At 34.3% G+C, this 20,057-nt stretch overlaps 1 long non-coding RNA gene across 1 annotated transcript in view; it reads right to left on the bottom strand.

Moving 5' to 3' along the window:
• The window catches only part of LOC137627405 (uncharacterized), a 907,682-nt gene that overhangs the window by 159,635 nt on the left and 727,990 nt on the right, over positions 1–20,057 (bottom strand). The window lies entirely within an intron of this gene.

Genomic DNA, 20,057 nt, shown 5'->3' with positions numbered 1-20,057 from the left:
TGCCTAGAGGAGAGAAAGATCACAAAAGAACGGGCGAGAGGAAAATAATGTTACTTGGTACACCAAAGAATATGTATGGTAGGATTCTGATTGAAAAAGACAGGTGAAAGAACTGATAGGAGCAAACACTGTAGATTTAGACAGGGATCAAATGTCTGTTACAACACGCTTGTGCGTAAAATTTGAAAGCGAAAAGGGTTTAAGTGGCATTCATGGGTAAAAAAAAAAGACCTGAGACAAGATTTTATAGAAGCAATAAGAAGGTCATTGATAATGTATTGTATAATTGAAAAGCTAAGATTTATCAAGTTTTAATGAGAGAAATGAAACGTGCTGAAGATCTAAGTAGGAAAGAGACTGGTTTGGCGTGATACTAGGCCAGAAACAATGCTATGTTGTATCCATGTCCATTAAACATATTTATGAATGGAGTATTTTGAGATACCACAGTAGTAGTAGTATATGTTGGTGTGATGTTGTGGGCTATGAAAATGAGTTATGGATGGGATTTTGGATTGGTTAATGTTTTCTGATGATACTGTGCTGATTCTGGACGGGTCAGAGAAACTGCAGAAGCAGGTCTGAAAGTGTTTGAAAGAAGAAAAAGTTAAAGAGTAAATGTGAGTGTGATTAAGGTGATGAAGGTATATGGAAAAAATGACATGTAATGAATGTTAATATGGGTGGAGGGAAAATGTAAAGAGTAGATTCCTGTAAATACATGGGAGTAAAAATAATAGATGTTAAAATGGGAGAAATGAGTGAAAAAAATATATGAAATAGGAAAAGTAACACGATATGTGTAAAAAGATTGATAATAGAATTGAATTGTCTGTGCAAGGCAATGCGGGTGTCTATAAAGGAATTGTTAAGATATCTCTCTTTTAAGGAAGGAAGTTTGGATGTTGAGTGTAAGTAAAAGAAAAATGGCTGAAGCTGTTAACATGTGGTGTAAGAAGTATTAATAGGGTGAGAAATGTGGAGATACGTTTAAGTGGTAAAAAGGTCGATCATATTGAAAGATCAGATAAAAGTACGTTAGTGTAAGAGTATATAATTCAGTAATGCTTGCAAGTAGGAGAGGAGGCATAGAAAGGGTTGGATAGATGAGTGAAATACGTGTTGGACATGATATCTAGGAAGCACAACAAATCGTGCAAGATGGGGTTGAAGAGTGTTGTGTGGGAAATTGTTCATCGCATTGCTGATGAGATTTTTGTGACAGTTTATGAAGAATCTAAGATTTTGTAGGTTTTACTGTACGTTTTTTTTTAAATAATCCAACAGATAAAAGATAAATATGGAAGAAACTGTGTCGATTTTTCTGGAGCCGACATCTGATATGGGAAATTCTTTAATTATATATATATATATATATATATATATATATATATATATATATATATATATATATATATATATATATATATAAACATATATATACATATATATACATGTATATATACATATATATATATATACATATATACAGTATATACATATATATATATATATATATATATATATATATATATATATATATATATATATATATATATATAAACTTGAGTGGCTTTCGACATAAAAATCTCTCAAAACCTGTGTAAGTAAATGTTATGAACACTGTAAAGATAAAAAAAAACCTGAGCACGATTTCGAATGAAAACAAAAAACCTAAATAGCCAACCAGAAAAAAAAAGGAGGAAAATGGGTCATATTCAATCATTCTGTATCAGCAGTCAAGGGAACATTTCCATCAACTATACGTATGAAATGCAAAGCAATAGAAGCAGACTAACGTTCTCTCTCTCTCTCTCTCTCTCTCTCTCTCTCTCTCTCTCTCTCTCTCTCTCTCTCTCTCTCTCTCTCTCTCTCTCTCAACCCATTCTTGTCCTGCAATTACTGGCACTTAAAGTCTCACCAACCATCAGGTGGACTTGAACGTGGCTCATCTGCCATCGCGGAGGTCTTGCTCGCGTAGGTGCTGGAGCGTAAAGCCTCCTGAAAGACATCTCAACCGAAAGAGCAGAGGAAAAAGGTCAGGATTCGACAACTTAACGCAGGAAGGCCAATTTGGTGCCGCCCACTCCCAACGCGTCTGCTTCGGTGAAGTAAGACTTAAAGCAGGCTACGATTTATGGCTGTGTGGAGACGTAGTTGCTGCAAGCATGGATCCGGGATGTTGGATGCAGGCTTCGTAACTTTGCACCTTTTAATGGGATACTCAAAAGTCTAAAGAGAAGTAGATCTTGGGTATAATATGGATGACAATTTTGTGACGGTCTTTAATTTCTGTTGATTTTCATTTTCTTAACCATAATACGAGCACATTAAAAGAAAAACATAAGCATCATACATATTTTGTTTTCGTTGCAAAAATCCTGTAATCAAGCAAGTCAAATATATCTTATTCGATAACTAACTTGAAATAAATGAAGACCTCGTAAATCCTTCCATATGGACAGCAAGAAGTCATCATACGAACCACAGCTTCCTTCGAAATCGGTCAGGAAATGCCATGTCAGAATAAATCAATTCATATACCATGCTCAAACTTGATCAACTGCAATGGCCTCAATTATCATGTAAAGAAATAATTTATTATCTAATGATTCTAATCCCTTAATAGTTATCAATTAGGGAGTAAAGTAGCTTACCTACTATTTCAAGGGATAGTTATGACTGACTATCCTCCAACTTTTTTACAAATTAAACTTCATTGTATTGAAACAAATGAGTTAATTACATTTCCAAAAATAATTCCTATCAAATATTATTTCTAAGGTCAGAAAATTTTTAAGAAATACAAATTGATAATTCACTTCCAGAGGAAAAATGCATCCATGCAAATCTAATTCAAGCAAGTTTTAGCTTAGTTTACATATATATAGAATACATTAAAAGAAATAAAAATCCATATAAGTCCGAAAACTAAAATAAACTGCATGCAGACGAGACCTACTAATGGAACACATTTGGCTAGGGCACGAAACACATTTGCAGAGAAAACCACCGACATATAAATAAGTGCAGGAGAACGTTAAGACATAAACTGCAGCAATAAACAAACTTCACAATTCCACACATTTCGGTACAAGTCCGCGTCTAGCGGCAGAGCAGAGCCCGCCGGAATTTTAGCGACAGTTCCGTTTACTCTATTTTTGGGGGAAAAAAGGGTGGGGTGGGAGGTGGGGGTTAGAGGTGGGCTGGGGATGTAAGAGGAATAGTTAGATATATCGCATACCATTCATATTGCGGAGAGCGCAGCGGGGACCCATTGACAATCAGTTCCATTAAGCAGTGGCAATATGTAAATCATAGCCCCGAAAAAAGGCCCAATCCATAAATTTGGAGTATCAATTACCATAGTCGATGGAAACATAACCCAACACGCCCGGAAAACCCAGACGGGATTAATTCTAAAATATGGTTTGGAAACGGTGGGGTGGGGAGACAGGAACTTTACATGTAAAGGTGGTGGGGGCAAGGTCAGGGGATTGGTATCTGGGAGGCGGGGGTGGATGGGTGTGTGTGAAATTCACATCCCTCACCGTTCGACTTTTCCGGCCTTTTAAGAGTCATCTTTCACTGTGGCTGACAGTGGAAATCGTCTCTATGCTACAAACGCCACAAATCGCATTATACAGAAAAACATTTATTATAATTTGAAGGTAGAAAATATAGTATCTAAACGCTTTAACTATTAAAGCACGTGTTTCAAAAGAACACATCTTACAGCAAAGGTAGGAGCATATTAAACTGCATTTAATGAAATGCGTAATAACAATGACATAATGACGAGACAATGCCCTAAGTAAAGATATTTAAAATTCAAGTGAGATTTTTACGCCAGGAAAATAACCCTAACCATATACTAAAATGAATATCTGGGATCAATCGGCTACTTAATTTAAAGAATTAAAAAAAAAAAAATGCTATTTACGACATGCCGGTAATTTTCCCTTGAAATAAAATAGAGGTTTTGTTTACTGTAGCATAAAATTGGATCTGGAGGAATAACCTAACAGGAAAATCATTGGCGTGCTTTGATATTTCATTATCAAGTAATTCTATACTTAAGAATATAATCATAACAAACATATATCTGTTTGAAACAAAATAGACCTCCATACAAAAGAAAAATTATTTGTAAATATCTAATAAGCAAATAAATTGCTATAAGTATTCATGTACAACAACAACAACAACAACAACAACAACAAATTTAGCCGTTTCTAATCCACGGCAGAGCAAAGGCTTCAGACACGTCATAATCCATGTCTGGGGGTTGACAATTTTTCATCACCACGCCGACTAACTGCGGTTTGGTGATGGAGGGAGACTTTTGTCTGATCGCTCATAGTAAACCAACCTATTATAGGCGGCTCTGATAAGTACAGCTTTGCTGATCCTGGCGATATGCAAACCCTTTCACCACGTTAAGGTATCTCCACTCAAAAAGGGATTCGTGTACAGCATAACCATATACCTCAAGTGACAGGTTTATTTCAAGAGCCGTATGAAATGCATAAGACCTTCAAGTGAATTTAAATGCAAAGGATTAAAAATAAATTGACCAACTCTTCGTTTGATTAAAAAAAAAAGACACTGACAGAACCCTTCTTTTGCGACTTGAAAAAAATAGTGACAGAATCCTTCTTTTAAAACCTAAATAAATACTAACAGAAACCTTCTTTTGAAATCTAAAAATAATAAACTGGCAGACAGAACCCTTCTTTTGAAACCTAAAAAATAAACTGAGAATCCTTTTGAAATCTAAAAAAATAAACTGAGAGAACCCTTCTTTTGAAACCTAAAAAACAAACAGAGAGAATCATTTCTTTGAAACCTAAAAAATATAAACTAGGAGAACCCTTCTTTTGAAACCTAAAAAAAAAATAAACTGGGAGAACCCTTCTTTTGAAACCTAAAAAATAAACTGAGAGAACCATTCTTTTGAAACCTGAAAAAAAAATAAACTGGGAGAACCCTTCTTTTGAAAGCTAAAAATATAAACTGAGAGAACCTTTCATTTGAAACCTAAAAAATAAACTGAAAAAAAAATTAAACTGAGAGAACTCTTCTTTTGAAACCTAAAAAATAAACAGAAAAAAAATAAACTGAGAGAACCTTTCTTTTGAAACGTAAAAATATAAACTAAGAGAACCCTTCTTTTGAAACCTAAAATATAAACAGAAAAAAAAATAAACTGAGAGAACCTTTCTTCTAAAACGTAAAAATATAAACTAAGAACCCTTCTTTTGAAACCTAAAAAAATAAGCATAAAAAAAATTAACTGAGAGAACCCTTCTTTTGAAACCTACAAAATAAACAGAAAAAAATAAACTGAGAGAACCCTTCGTTTGAAACCTAAAAAATAAACAGAAAAAAAAATAAACTGAGAGAACCCTTCTTCTGAAACCTAAAAAATAAACAGAAAGAAAATATAAACTGAGAGAACCCTTCTTTTTGAAACCTAAAAAATAAACAGAAAAAAAAATAAACTGAGAGAACCCTTTTTTGAAACCTAAAAAATAAACTGAGAGAACCATTCTTTTGAAACCTAAAAAAGAATAAACTGGGAGAACCCTTCTTTTGAAACCTAAAAATATAAACTGAGAGAACCCTTCTTTTGAAACCTAAAAATATAAACTGAGAGAACCCTTCTTTTGAAACCTAAAAAATAAACAGATAAAAAAAAAAAACTGAGAGAACCCTTCTTTTGAAACCTAGAAAATAAATTGACATAGCCCTTCTTCTGAAATCTAAAAAATAAACGGAGAGAACCCTTCTTTTGAAACCTAGAAAAATAAACTGACAGAAACCTTCTTTTGAAACCTAAAAAAAAATAAGCTGACAGAACCCTTCTTTTGAAACCTAAAAAACATAAGCTGACAGAACCTTGTTTTGAAACTTAAATAAAATCTAATATAATACTTTTTTAAACCTAAAAAAAACTGACATAGCCTTTACTTTGCAACCTTCAAAAATAAATCGACAATGACATTCTATAATCAAATGCAATGACTTTACCAGAGTTTCTTTAACGCACAAATATACCACCCAAACAATTAATATTACCATTAGTAACCTCATCATCTTTACAATTCTCCTTAATGAAATCCCGTATCATCACAACTCATCATAAGACCCAAAGAGATACAATTTATCACTTTGTTGTAATAATGACCACCAACACTTTATATGTCACTCCAACAGAAATTCCCCACAGAACTCCGCGGGCGGTGAAGGAGTTGATGATGAAACGCTCAAGTGTACAAAGGGCGTCTTGATTGTCCTCCCGAGGGTGGTGACACCGAAGTCACAAAGGAATGCCGACGAAGGAAAATATATATTTTATCTTTTTCTCTCTCTTCCAGGTTTACCTGAGTGCAAGCAAATAAAAAAATTCTATCGCTAAAATCTAGCTATCTCACTCTCAGATCTGGCAATATATTTTTTAAAGATTATCTCTCTCACTATGATTTAGCCGAAATATATATATATATATATATATATATATATATATATATATATATATATATATATATATATATATATATATATATATATATATATATATATATATATATAATATCATCATCATAAGCCGTTACCAGTCCACTGCAGAACGAATGCCTCATACATGTCTTTCCTCTTGTGTCTGTTTATGGACTTTCTTCCAGTTCACTCACGCAAACTTCCTAGTTCGTCGATCCATCGTCGTTTCTTCCTTCCTCTTGCTTCTTTTAAGGTCTCTAGGACCCATTCTGTTATTCTTAATGTCCATCTATTGTCTGTCATTCTAATTATATTTCGTGCCAATGCCCATTTCTTTTTCTTGCAAGTTGTTAGAATACCTTCTACTTTAGTTTACTCTCGTATCCACGTTGCTCTTTCCTCTCTTAGTGTTATTCCCATCATTATGAGTTGAAACTAGCTTATATTATAAGGCTTTAGTAAGGACCCAAGATTCTGATGCTCAATACTAGTAGGACCCTCTCATTAAATACTTTTCTTTATAGAGAAAGTGGTATTTTAATTTTCATAATCTCATTTTGTTTACCACAATGCTCTCCATCCCATGCTGATCCTTCCTTTAATTCGGGTCTCATTTCCAGGGGAAATGCTTACTGTCTGTTTTAGGAACGTATATTCATTAACAATCTCTCGAGGTTCGTCTGTAACTCTTATTTGTTGTCTCTCTACATTTCCAATGAACATTATTTTAGTTTTACTCATTTTCAGTCCTACATTTCTGCTTTCTCTATTCAAATCTTCTATCATCTTCTGTAATTCCTCCCATGATTCACTAAAGACACATACGTCACCCGGAAATCTTGAGTTTTTAAGGTATTCCCATTAAAATTAATTCCTACACCTTCCCAATTAAAATTCTTAAAAACCTTTTCTAGACATACTGTGAATAATTTTTGGGAGATGGGGTCTCCCTGTCTAACTCCTTTCTCAATCGAACCTTTACCGCTCTCTTTATATAGTTTTAGGATTGCTGAATATCACTCCACCTCTATTGTGGATATTTCCATTTTCATCATTTAAAGCAAACATCTGTTGCCGCCCTGTTCCAAGTCTTCTTTTCATCAATTTGATTCTTCTTCCTCTCTTTAGTGTTTCCTCATTTTTGGTCTGTGTTTACAAATATCTTGGGTTTTTAGTTTATTCATTGATTTGGATAGTTCTGCTAGTTCTATTTAATCTCTCTTGGATTTTACTCTTATTTCAAATCTCGCTCTCTCTCTCTTTCTCTCTCTCTCTCTCTCTCTCTCTCTCTCTCTCTCTCTCTCTCTCTCTCTCTCATCCTAAACCCAACCATCATACTAACACCAAACGAAGACTCAAATGAATCCCAATAAGATATTCCAACTCCCATATATTGCTTGCCTGCAAAAGCGAGGTCCACCGACAAAGATGACACGGCCAAGAGGAACTCATACATAAGCAAACCTCAATACATAAACGTGAGCAAGACCGTCCACAGAAGCGAGACAGACCGGCGACGGCGGTTTAGCGGTACATAAATAACTCTTAAAATATAGTTATGTCAAATAAATGTCAATTTGGGGGCATTATCTTGTGATGTATACTGTGCCCAAGCTATGTCGTATATGCTGACTTTCCCGTTACACACACGACGGAAATAGTCTGGGCAGAGAATACATTGTAATAAATTAAAACATCTGAACACGGTCTTGCAATTCTTAAAAATAAGAATAGCATAAAAAATAAATTTACTATCTTTACATGAATAGTACATCTGCACATCAAAAGGACTTGCAAAGGAAACTAAATATCAGAGGGCAAATCATCTGAAGTAACAGGACTGAAAAATATGAAAGTTTTAAAGTAACACTTATAAGCAAATCATACCACCCTTAAAAACCTACCCAAATGGGATGAAAATTAAATAAAAAAAAAAATGTCACATTTTATTTAAACTTTGAAAAAAGAAAAAAAAGAATATTTAAAAAAAATTACCAGTTTGCATTACGAGTTTCATCACAAAAAAAAAACAAAACAAATACTAATGATAAATCAAACAAGTTACATGAAAATTATTAGTATAAACTCCAAAGAAAAGAGGGAAAAATTAGGAAAATGCAAAATGGATTAAAAAACATAAGCTTGTGCGCAAAATATCAAGATGAATCATAGATAACGATTATATAAATAACTTTAAAGGTAAATTGCAGGCATTCTAAAAAAAAAAAGAAAAAAATATTAGTAGGCATGCTAAATTCCAGGAAAAAGGGTAAAAATGCGGACAGTAAGAATAAAAAATCACACTGTATTATATGTGCAGACAATACATCATTAGTAAGCATCAAATTCCAAAATAAAGTGAAAAATAAGGACAATACCAGTGTACATTTACGCAAACGTATCACTATGCATTATGGACGTTACATGAAGGCAATGGGTTTCAATAAGTGCAGGAAGAGCATCGGTAAAATTATCATAATTATGCAGATCTGGCGGCTGTTCACCTGAGCCCTTGAATGTCCAGAATCATGACCGAGACCAATCCGTTGCACGAAGCAAGATCAAGGTTGCTCTCCATATGAGAGAGAGAGAGAGAGAGAGAGAGAGAGAGAGAGAGAGAGAGAGAGAGAGAGAGAGAGAGAGAAGGGTGGTATTAAAATACCTCAGGTCCTAGTTTTTTTTAGTCTTTGCTGTCTTACATTACAAACTGACATCGGTCATCCCCCCTCGTTGAAGCGAGAACCTGCCGTGTAATCACCAAACGTCAAAAGGAAATGCAACATGTGATCACATTTTACGGAAGCATATCTAAAAATTGAAGGTCAGACAATAACAGCAACCCAGAAAACAATGAGACAAAGACAAACGCAGCGATGCAGAGGTTATAGAAAATAATAAGATAAAAACAAATCACACGCAACGAATAAGCATTTAGAATTCAAAATATCATTTGCAAGGCCACACAAACACACACAATATATACATTTATATATACATAATATATATATATATATATATATATATATATATATATATATATGTATCCGCATATATTTAAATACATACACATACATATACACTATATATATACATACATACATACATATATATATATATATATATATATATATATATATATATATATATATATATATATGTATAATGTATCCGCATATATTTAAATACATATGCATAAACACTATATATATATATATATATATATATATATATATATATATATATATATATATATATATATATAATGTATACGCATAAATTTAAATACACACACACATATATATACACTGTTTATATACATATATATATATATATATATATATATATATATATATATATATATATATATATATATATATATGCGTAAAAATCACAGGAAAACGTGATTAAGAGTAGGCATAAACAAAAGACGATTTGCGTGAAAGACAAGCACGTGTATATATTCGTTTACAGACATAAAAGCATCACAGAGCAAGATGTCTGGAAAACATCTGAACAACGGTAGTTCTAGAATGTAGCCTTGAGTCTAGGATCTCAGCAAAATAACAAGGGGAATGACTAAGCTTTGCGTCCAAATAATTGCGCAACTCCACCGAGAAGAAATTGACGGAGACCAAAAAAAAAAAAAATCATATTGCTAGAATCTCTTAATGATACGTTATAACATAAAGGAAATTGGCCAAGTTTATTCAAAAGGAAACCCGAATATAAGGAAAGGAATTCCACAATAATGATGAACTAATAACGGGAAAATAACTTAAAATTCTTACTGAGAAATTTTATGGAGATAATTTTCCTTCTCCAGCCATAGAAGGAAAAGGCAAGAATTGTACTATTTATCCAGAATGATGAAAAATTGATAAATTTTGACCTGGAATTTACTAGGATTTTGAAAGACCCTACAACTCATAGACTATCAAAATGAATATATGAACTCTGTGTCAACCTGCTAATTGATGTTTATAATATATCACTGATATTATTGCATATCTCATCTTTTTTTAACCGATGTCAAAAGTGTAAGACCACTTTACCCTTATTGTAACTCTGTATATGGCTTTTGCTGAAATAAAGATTATTGTTATCATTATTATTATTATTATTATTATTATTATTATTATAAAGGCGTAAACGTAATTTCCCAATTTACAACACCCTCAAATTTGCTGTAGGCCTATCTCAAAACCTTAAAAACGTTCCTCTTTCTTCAAAAATGACCTTTAAATTTGAATTAAATTTAATAAGTCAAACATCTCATGATAATTTGGTGTATACACAAACATGTGACAAAGGGTTAACATTAAAAAAGAGAAAAACTAAAGAGCAGCTAAAGGAAAGAACTTAGTAAAGCAGCAAGCTAGCGGATAACGAATTGTCCAACGCTTACACATTAGCATATGCATTAGCGAATGCAAAACTTTGAAGGTTTACCATAAATGTAAGCGCGTGTTGACTACAACAAACAGACTGAGTTTATCATGAACATAAAAACATTTGGCGAAAGAGGTAAATTTACAATTAAATTTAGATAACATGAATGCACTTTATTCTTACACAAGATTAAGTATTATCATTTAAATTAGCAAAACACAGGGGAGAGGATTCTAACGCAGGAAAACGTGTGATGCTGGTTAAGGCAGTTTTTATCTGATATTAGTGATGAAACTTACACCAAAGATATCATGAACAAACGCTACAAGAATAATTCGGATGAAATTCTTGTCAAAATCACAAGAAATATTTTTTTTTTTCAAGATTAGGATTTCATAACAATTGAAGCTAAATATACTGATATCGAAGATAAATATTCAGAATTGAAAAGCAGCACCGATGACCCAAATATTCAGGGCGAGGGTCAAGAATTACCCTGTTACAAGAAAGACCAAAACATGAAAATTAATCTAGAAAAAATTGAAAGACAGTATACCCACCTCTAGATTTACATTTTGTGTAATGAACTTCCCCGTGTCTAAGAATTTTGAATATCATGTACGTGTCTATTCAATTGCATTGAGAATTCAATAACAGGCGTCGGAGGTTCTGGGAACGCTTCACGTGAAGTTTTACGCATGAGAAGCACAAAGCAAAAGCACAAATCTAATTGTTACATTCTGGAACCCATGCCGAGCGCTTCAAGCTTTGCTCTAAAAAAAAAAAAAAAAAAAAAAAAAAAAAAAAAAAAAAAAAATCTCTTTTCATAGCTGGGCATAAATGGAATTATGCAGTAGCGCTAATAGTCATGGCTCGCGTCCCTTGCCTGCGAAAAATTCAAAGCAAATACTCTAGTAAATTAGATAGCGTCAAAATTCATTGAATTTGAAACAAAACAAGGTAGGAACGCGAACTGATTGCCTTATTAACATTATTTAATCTATCGTTACAATCACTATGTTTTTCAAAAGAGAAATGAGGGTAACCAGGTGTAGGACAAATGAGTTTTGTTCCATGCGGTGTAGCATTACTAAGAGGTTGGGGAGTTAATGCTCACGACTCCACGAAAATTATTCTTTCCCATTATGGAAGGAGCGTACTCAATCTTTAAAGCATGGAAGAGATGTGGTGGAGAAAGCTTGAGAGAGAGAGAGAGAGAGAGAGAGAGAGAGAGAGAGAGAGAGAGAGAGGAGAGAGAGAGAGAGAGAATCTAAACCAAATAAAATACAAAAATTTGCAATACAACTTCCATCATACCACCTCACTAGAATCCCTCTGATGATAAAACTAATCACGCTGTCATAGAATACATGAGAAAAACTAATAACAAAGTTGAAGAAATTAAATCACCGTAACATGCAATGAACATAATCATAACCATCAGCAGAAATAAAGGTCGAGGTGCCTCTCCGGAAAAAAAAAAAAAAAAAAAAAAAAAAAAAGGCGAGATGAGCCTCCGCGTAAGTGGTTGGAAAGTGATATTTTATGGGGCATAATCGTGGAATACATTAAACAGCCGCTCAAGAGACAAATTTACACCTGAGATACCTCTCCAACTGAACCAAAACATTAACTATTCATATTTTTCACCTATGAAATGAAAGACGATCCTTAATAATATCAGGGAACTAGCAGAAAACCCGACATGGGGGAAAGAAGCAATCCACACCAAACAGGAACGACGTCAAAAACCAATTTAGCCTGAGGGCGTCTCCCTCCTCCAGTAGCAGCCATTTTCTCTAAGGCACGACGAGCGAGTTTTAAGACGACGATGATGAGTTCTGATGATATGACTATGAAGACTTTTGACTCATTGGTGAATTGTTTACGATGCTAAGGGGTTCGGGGGTAGAAACACATAGCTGGGGATCTTGGGGAAGGGTAACACACACCTTGGAAACTAAGGGGAAGTAGTGGGAGGATGGGGGAAGGGGGAGGTGGTGGTATTATTGGGGTTGGGGAATGGATGGACAGAAGAGATGCTTGAGAGAGGATGAGTGAGTGGCGGAGGATCAGGTAATGCAATCGCTGACCCCAGACGCATGTTTAGATTCTTCGCAAACAATAAATGTACTTGTGTTAGAGAGAGAGAGAGAGAGAGAGAGAGAGAGAGAGAGAGAGAGAGAGAGAGAGAGAGAGAGAGGAGAGAGAGAGAGAGAGAGAGAGTAAAAATTTCGAGTTTTAAGATGAAAACCTTCAATAATTGTCTTTAAATGACACTGGTGTTGAGGGCTACTAGGTTAAAAAAAGACGACATAACTGAGAGAGAGAGAGAGAGAGAGAGAGAGAGAGGAGAGAGAGAGAGAGAGAGAGTAAAAATTTCGAGTTTTAAGATGAAAACCTTCAATAATTGTCTTTAAATGACACTGGTGTTGAGGGCTACTAGGTTAAAAAAAGACGACATAACTGAGAGAGAGAGAGAGAGAGAGAGAGAGGAGAGAGAGGAGGAGGAGAGAGAGAGAGAGAGAGAGAGAGAGAGCAAAAATTTTGATTTTCAGGATGAAAACCTTCAATTATTGTCTTTAAATGGGGCTGGTGTTGATGGATACTAGGATAAAAAAAAAGATATAACAGAAAAACATGAGAGAGAGAGAGAGAGAGAGAGAGAGAGAGAGAGAGAGAGAGAGAGAGAGAGAGAGAGAGAGAGAGAGAGAGAGACCACCCACACTGTCTTGGTGTTCACTAGTCGGTGAGAAAAAAGTAGAAAAAAAAAAGCTGAATAGTTCTGATGGCGTGAGGAGGCGGAGGGCGATATAATGTATTGTTGCCAAACGTAGAGGGAACATGGAACTTGAACCTAGATGAATGAACTTTACGCTTAACTTTACTATTGTTATAATAACCATTACTTAAAATGTGCAAATATTCTTTATGAGTGGCCATACACCTTCGAAGCAAGCTGCAATAGCAGCATAATCAAACTGGGAACAAGTAAATTTCAAGAAAAAAATGCAGTAATAAATAAATGCATTAACATACAAATATATAGAATATAAAAAAATTGCCGAGGGTAACTTTAGCCAACAAAACTTTGGAATACTGCATCAGATCACAGTCCACTGCATCGTGCCTACAAACATTTAATTTGCAAATCGACCGGCTGCAAAAAAAAAAAAAAGGAAAAAAAAATAAAAAAGAGCAAACCTGATTTTAATGAGGCGATACTTGGAATGCATCTTTGAACCTATACAAAAATAGCTAAGGTTTACCGATTCCAATACAAAAGTACACACATACACACACATATACAGAGAGAGAGAGAGAGAGAGAGAGAGAGAGAGAGAGAGAGAGAGAGAGAGAGAGAGAATAGGAATGCATCTTTGAACCTATATGAAAATTGCTAAGGCTTACTGATTCCAATACAAAAGTACACACACACACACACACACGCACACAGAGAGAGAGAGAGAGAGAGCGAGAGAGAGAGAGAGGAGAGAGAGAGAGAGAGATGCGATATTTGGAATGCATCTTTGAACCAATATAAAAATCACTAGGGCTTACTGATTCCAATACACAAGCATAGAGAGAGAGAGAGAGAGAGAGAGAGAGAGAGAGAGAGAGAGAGAGAGAGAGAGTCTGTTTACGAAGACTTGACGTTCCCTGGGACGTTTAATTTCAATAAAAATTCAGACTTTAGATTTCTTACCAAAGTAGCAAATCATACATAAACATGCTAATAAAGTCCCCAGGAAAACGATTGAGAGACAGAGGGAGAGAAATTACTCACCTATCGGGGGTTGATGTACCGTAGCAAATAAGGATGGAAGGATGGCATTAATGCTGATCAAAGGCACACCGCCTTATACAAACTACCGGAAACTGCTAGTTAACCAGAGGAAACTAGCAGGCAGTCTCCAGCCGGTCAGAGAGCGACGATTTAATATAGCGTGTCGAATTTGTCTATCTCCGATGACTTAAGTCTATCTATGTCTTTCCCACCAGAAGACTCTCTCTCTCTCTCTCTCTCCTCTCTCTCTCTCTCTCTCTCTCTCTATATATATATATATATATACAGTTTATATATATACAGTATATAAACTGTATATATATATATGCATATATATACATATATATATTTATATATAGATAAATATATGCATATAAATATATATTAATATATATATAGATGAATATATATATATATATATATATATATATATATATATATATATATATATATATATAGTATATAAACTGTATATATATGCATATATACATATATATATTTATATATAGATAAATATATGCATATAAATATATATTAATATATATATATATATGAATATATATATATATATATATATATATATATATATATATATATTTATAGATAGATAAATATATGTATATAAATATATATAAATAATATATATATATATATACATATATATATATAGATAGATAGATAGATAGATAAATATATGTATATAAATATATATACATAATATATATATATATATATATATATATATATATATATACATACATACATACATATATAATTATATATATATATATATATATATATATATATATATATATATATATATATATATATAAACACCCTAAATATGATTTAATGTGCACGAGAATAAGCAAAAAATAAACGGAAACGAATAAAAAATCCATTGAAATCAACCATGGAATCCCCGTACGTAATATATATAATCAAACCAATGGTGCTCGCTGCCATACCTAAGGGGAAAAAAACAGTCTGGAATGAATTAACCTAAAAAGCGAGAAAGGCCCAGGAAATTTATGCCGGGGTTGCCACACATCCTTCCGTTCTTTGTTGTCTGCAGGAAATTATTTGTCTTGGGGAAGATCTTAATGGGGCACCAGATATTAATTTCTAAACATTCGGGGCGACGATACCGCGGAGTTAAATGGACCAGAACAGACAGATTCACCAAAAGATATTAAACGCGGTTGGCGATTCCTACACACACACACACACACACAAAGAGAGAGAGAGAGAGAGAGAGAGAGAGAGAGAGAGAGAGAGAGAGAGAGAGAGAATGACCTTGGTATCTGCTGTCGTGGGGTGGAAGATTATGTGAGTAATAAGGACTGGGAATGGGGTGAAAGGGTTATAGAAAAAGTCTTGCCTTATAAAAAAAATAAGACTAATAAAAAACCTTGTTAATGGAGAAACTTGTATATGTTCGTAAACAAAAGGAACGAAAAAAAAAACATCATAGAACTGTAGTACTTTGACAAAAGACGGATTACCAATTACAATTTCTCAAAGTTCAATTATAAGATACTATTAAACGAAATATAAATTAATTTCGTCCAACAGAAACTTTTACTAATTTATAAAATATATTGATATGAAAAGGGCAGTATTAGTTATAATGAGAACTTCAAACCTGCTTCATTTACTGTGGTATAAAACAAACACAAAAAACAACAACGAATGCCTAGAGAAATTGGACATTCAAACATTTTAAAAAGGGTTCGCATCAAAATGGCCAGAGTGATATAAAAGAAAATATTACAAAAGGTCAATCCCAAAGGACTGCCAAGAAATTCAGTTCTCTAAAGGGGCCAACTGGAGGCTGTTGGCGAAGAGTCGACCGAGGTCACGCAACGTCAATCAAAAAGTTAGCTCATGGATAAGGCGTCTTGGATTATCATAAAATATACAAGATTTTTATTTGAGGAGAAAATGTGCCTGTCGGCCACCCTTGATAGCTTCGATAGTTAATGTGCCAGCGTGGAAGAACGGTGACTGAACAAAAATATCCCAAAAGTACCCGATGAATACCAAGATAAAAATTATTTACTTCACTAGGCACATGTACTATAACGATGTCATATTTTAATGAGTTTAGTTTTCAAATACCATCATTATCTTCATCATCATCATCATCATCTCCTACGCCTATTGACGCAAAGGGTCTCGGTTAGATTTCGCCAGTCGTCTCTATCTTGGGCTTTTAATTCAATACTTCTCCATTCATCATCTCCTACTTCGCGCTTCGCCATGTAGGCCTGGGTCTTCCAATTCTTCTAGTCCCTTGTGAAGCCCAGCTCAACGTTTGGTGAACTAATCTCTCTTGGGGAGTGCGAAAAGCGTGCCCAAACCATCTCCATCTACCCCTCATCACGATCTCGTCCACATATGACACTAGAGTAATCTCTCTTATCGTCTCATTTCTAATCCTGTCCTGCCATTTAACTACCAATATTCTTCTAAGGGCTTTGTTCTTAAATCTACTAAATCTATTGGATATTGTTTCATTCAAATTAAAATTCAAAAAATTAAATCAATAAAATAGAAAATATAAAATTACATTCTTAACGTTTTAAGCATCGCCATAGAGAGACCATTGACCATTTCCCCACAAATACAAACATCCATAAAAGCTCTCCCTCTCCGAGAAAAGGAGCGTTACATCTATCTTGGGAAAGAGGTTAAAAAAAAGTTATATTGGTCCTCATTGATCGTTAAGTCATTAGAGGAAAGAATTTGCTAAAGGCATCAACTTCACACAAAAAAAAACAGAGAGAGAGAGAGAGAGAGAGAGAGAGAGAGAGAGAGAGAGAGAGAGAGAGAGAGAGAGACTCGGGCCGCAAGGAGATCAAAGACAACGTCACTAAATAATCTATCATTATTCAATTAACGCTAATGACTCCCTCCTTCCGTCATCTCAAATTAACGTTAAGATTAGCTCTGGATATGAAAAGGACCAGCTGCTGACAGTTCTCGAGTACATGAGATAAAAATGACATCGAAAGAATTTCACCTAAAATAAAGGATAGTGACTTTCTTTTTGAATAAGCAATAGGCTACTGGCCTGAGATCTGGATTCTTTTTTTATATATAAATTTTTCGCACTAACACTCCACTTTCCAGCTCAAGAAATTTATTATAATTACTATTATTTATGTGTTCACTAATATAAATAACACATAAGAAGCAAAAAACCAGAAAGGAAGCTTTGTATTTGTACACAAAACACATCGTGAACACGAATCGCATAGATTAGAAATGATATACTAATGAATATGTATAAAATAAAAATAATGGTATCCAGTACTCCAACCCAATCATCTCATATCATGGTAAAAAATGGGAAGGGCAGAAATGAAACCTTAAAAGGGCTCACGTTGCAAATTTACTATATCTGAGCAATCTACCTATAATATATGTCTTATTATGGCATCTCACCTCAAGACACACCAGTCAAAATACCAACACCAAACCAAGAAAGTAGCCTGGCCTCTTACCCCATAGATACACATTACACAACCCACCAGTCATTTTCCTAAGAGCGAGAAAGGTGTGACAGGTAGCAGCACACACACTCTGGCCGCCAATAAGGAGGTCCCTTACAGCTCTCCAGGTACCACAGGAACCGACAGAAGCCACAGACGAGACGAGCGACACGGAGGCCTTGTTAGTGGGTGTCCGGAGAACCATTTGCGGCGACTAAATTGTTGTTCAAGTGGGGGCGTGACGGACGCTTTCCTCCGGCCGGCGAACGAAGGTTCAAGTGCAAAATGAGGGAGTGATTTAGTCTTGCCTTAAAGTGGGGGTGTCACAACACCCAGAGGTCAAAAAACCTAACGTACACGCATGCTGATTGCTTAGCCTACTACAACAGAAGCAATTGAGGCCGCAGTAGGATTACGATTAGTCAAGTCAGCAAATACTATAATTTTTTCTTTTTTATAATCTCGCAGTTATTGAGTTTTATTAACTATATCTACACAGTCTTGCTATAAGGCTCATTGAAGCACCTGTGATTATGTCTCTCTTATCATGACTATTGCAAGGTAATTGATTTTACAAACACTGCATACTTCCCTATGGGGACAATAACGACAGACAAAAGCTCAAAACTTTTAAAATGTTGGCAATAATAAAGATTCTAAAAGCAGAGGATAAAACACAAAATTTACGCTCCTTACTCGACATCCTCCAGGCACCGTACCATTATTAAAGGCGCCTCTCAAGTGGCTGAACAAATACGACTATCAGTAGCACAAAACCTATGTCAATAAAACATGTTTATCAAAAACCATCTAAATTCCTTGCTCAAAGGCAACAGCTCTCAAATTAAATAAATACCTTTTCAAAATCAATTCATAATTAGTTTTTCAAAATCAATTCACGGAATTAGGGTGCAAGGTAATTTTGTAAACAAAGCAACCGACGACTTACATTCCTAAGTGTATCGCAGCTACTTAAAACTTTATCAATTATTTTTTTGTTTTAATTTCCATGTGTTCCAATAAAATCTCAAATCCAAAACACTACATCAATCTACATAAATCAAATGTTTCAAATCTGAAATAGATGACTCATTCATGAATAAAGGGGATCAAACCTAAAGTATTGACATCTCTAATCCCATTTCTTTGTCATAGGCACAGCAAGCATGGAGGAAGTCGTAACTTTTCAATCTAGAATTTGGGTCATAATCACCATAAACTTTTTTCCGTCCGCTCTTCTCTTATATGTTATTAGAAACTATTGAATACGTTTGAGAATAAACTAATAATGGTATATTACATAAATAGAATATGGGAATATGACAATCTGCATTATAATAATTTTCTCAATCCTGTAACATGCACATGTCTAGTACATTGATATTTGCTGTACCTGCAAAGGTCTCTCTTTAATGACATGATTATATGGACGTGTATTCTCAGATGCAAATCATCGCAATAATATTTTTTCAAGACCGAATTGTTTACAATATCTTGAATGTCATCTTTCAACCAGAGATTTTTCAATACCGACCATCTAAAGGTACTTCGAAAACAATATATTCTACAGATGAAAAAAAATATATACTAATCGATACGACAAATCCAAGGAGAGGTTAGATAATACTTCTCAAGTTGCAATACTCTGAAAGTGCTTTCAACACGACAACCTTACAATACACATGTTTTAACATTTTGTTCGTAAGTACTACGGAACACGGTAATGAATCCTACAAGCTTACATAACGTCATTTGGCTAGGCCAACCAGTTTCCAGTCATTAGAAATATATTACTGACGAAAAGGACGCGAAAACAATTAGACAACTCCTCCTCCGACATCTGTCATCTCTGATCATTACCCATCACAACAGCAACTACCTCA

This window comes from Palaemon carinicauda, chromosome 35, assembly GCF_036898095.1.
Source record: "Palaemon carinicauda isolate YSFRI2023 chromosome 35, ASM3689809v2, whole genome shotgun sequence".
Classification (NCBI taxonomy): Eukaryota; Metazoa; Arthropoda; class Malacostraca; order Decapoda; family Palaemonidae; genus Palaemon; species Palaemon carinicauda.
Note: the sequence above shows the minus strand (reverse complement) of the source record. Positions and strands in the feature narration are given on the sequence as shown.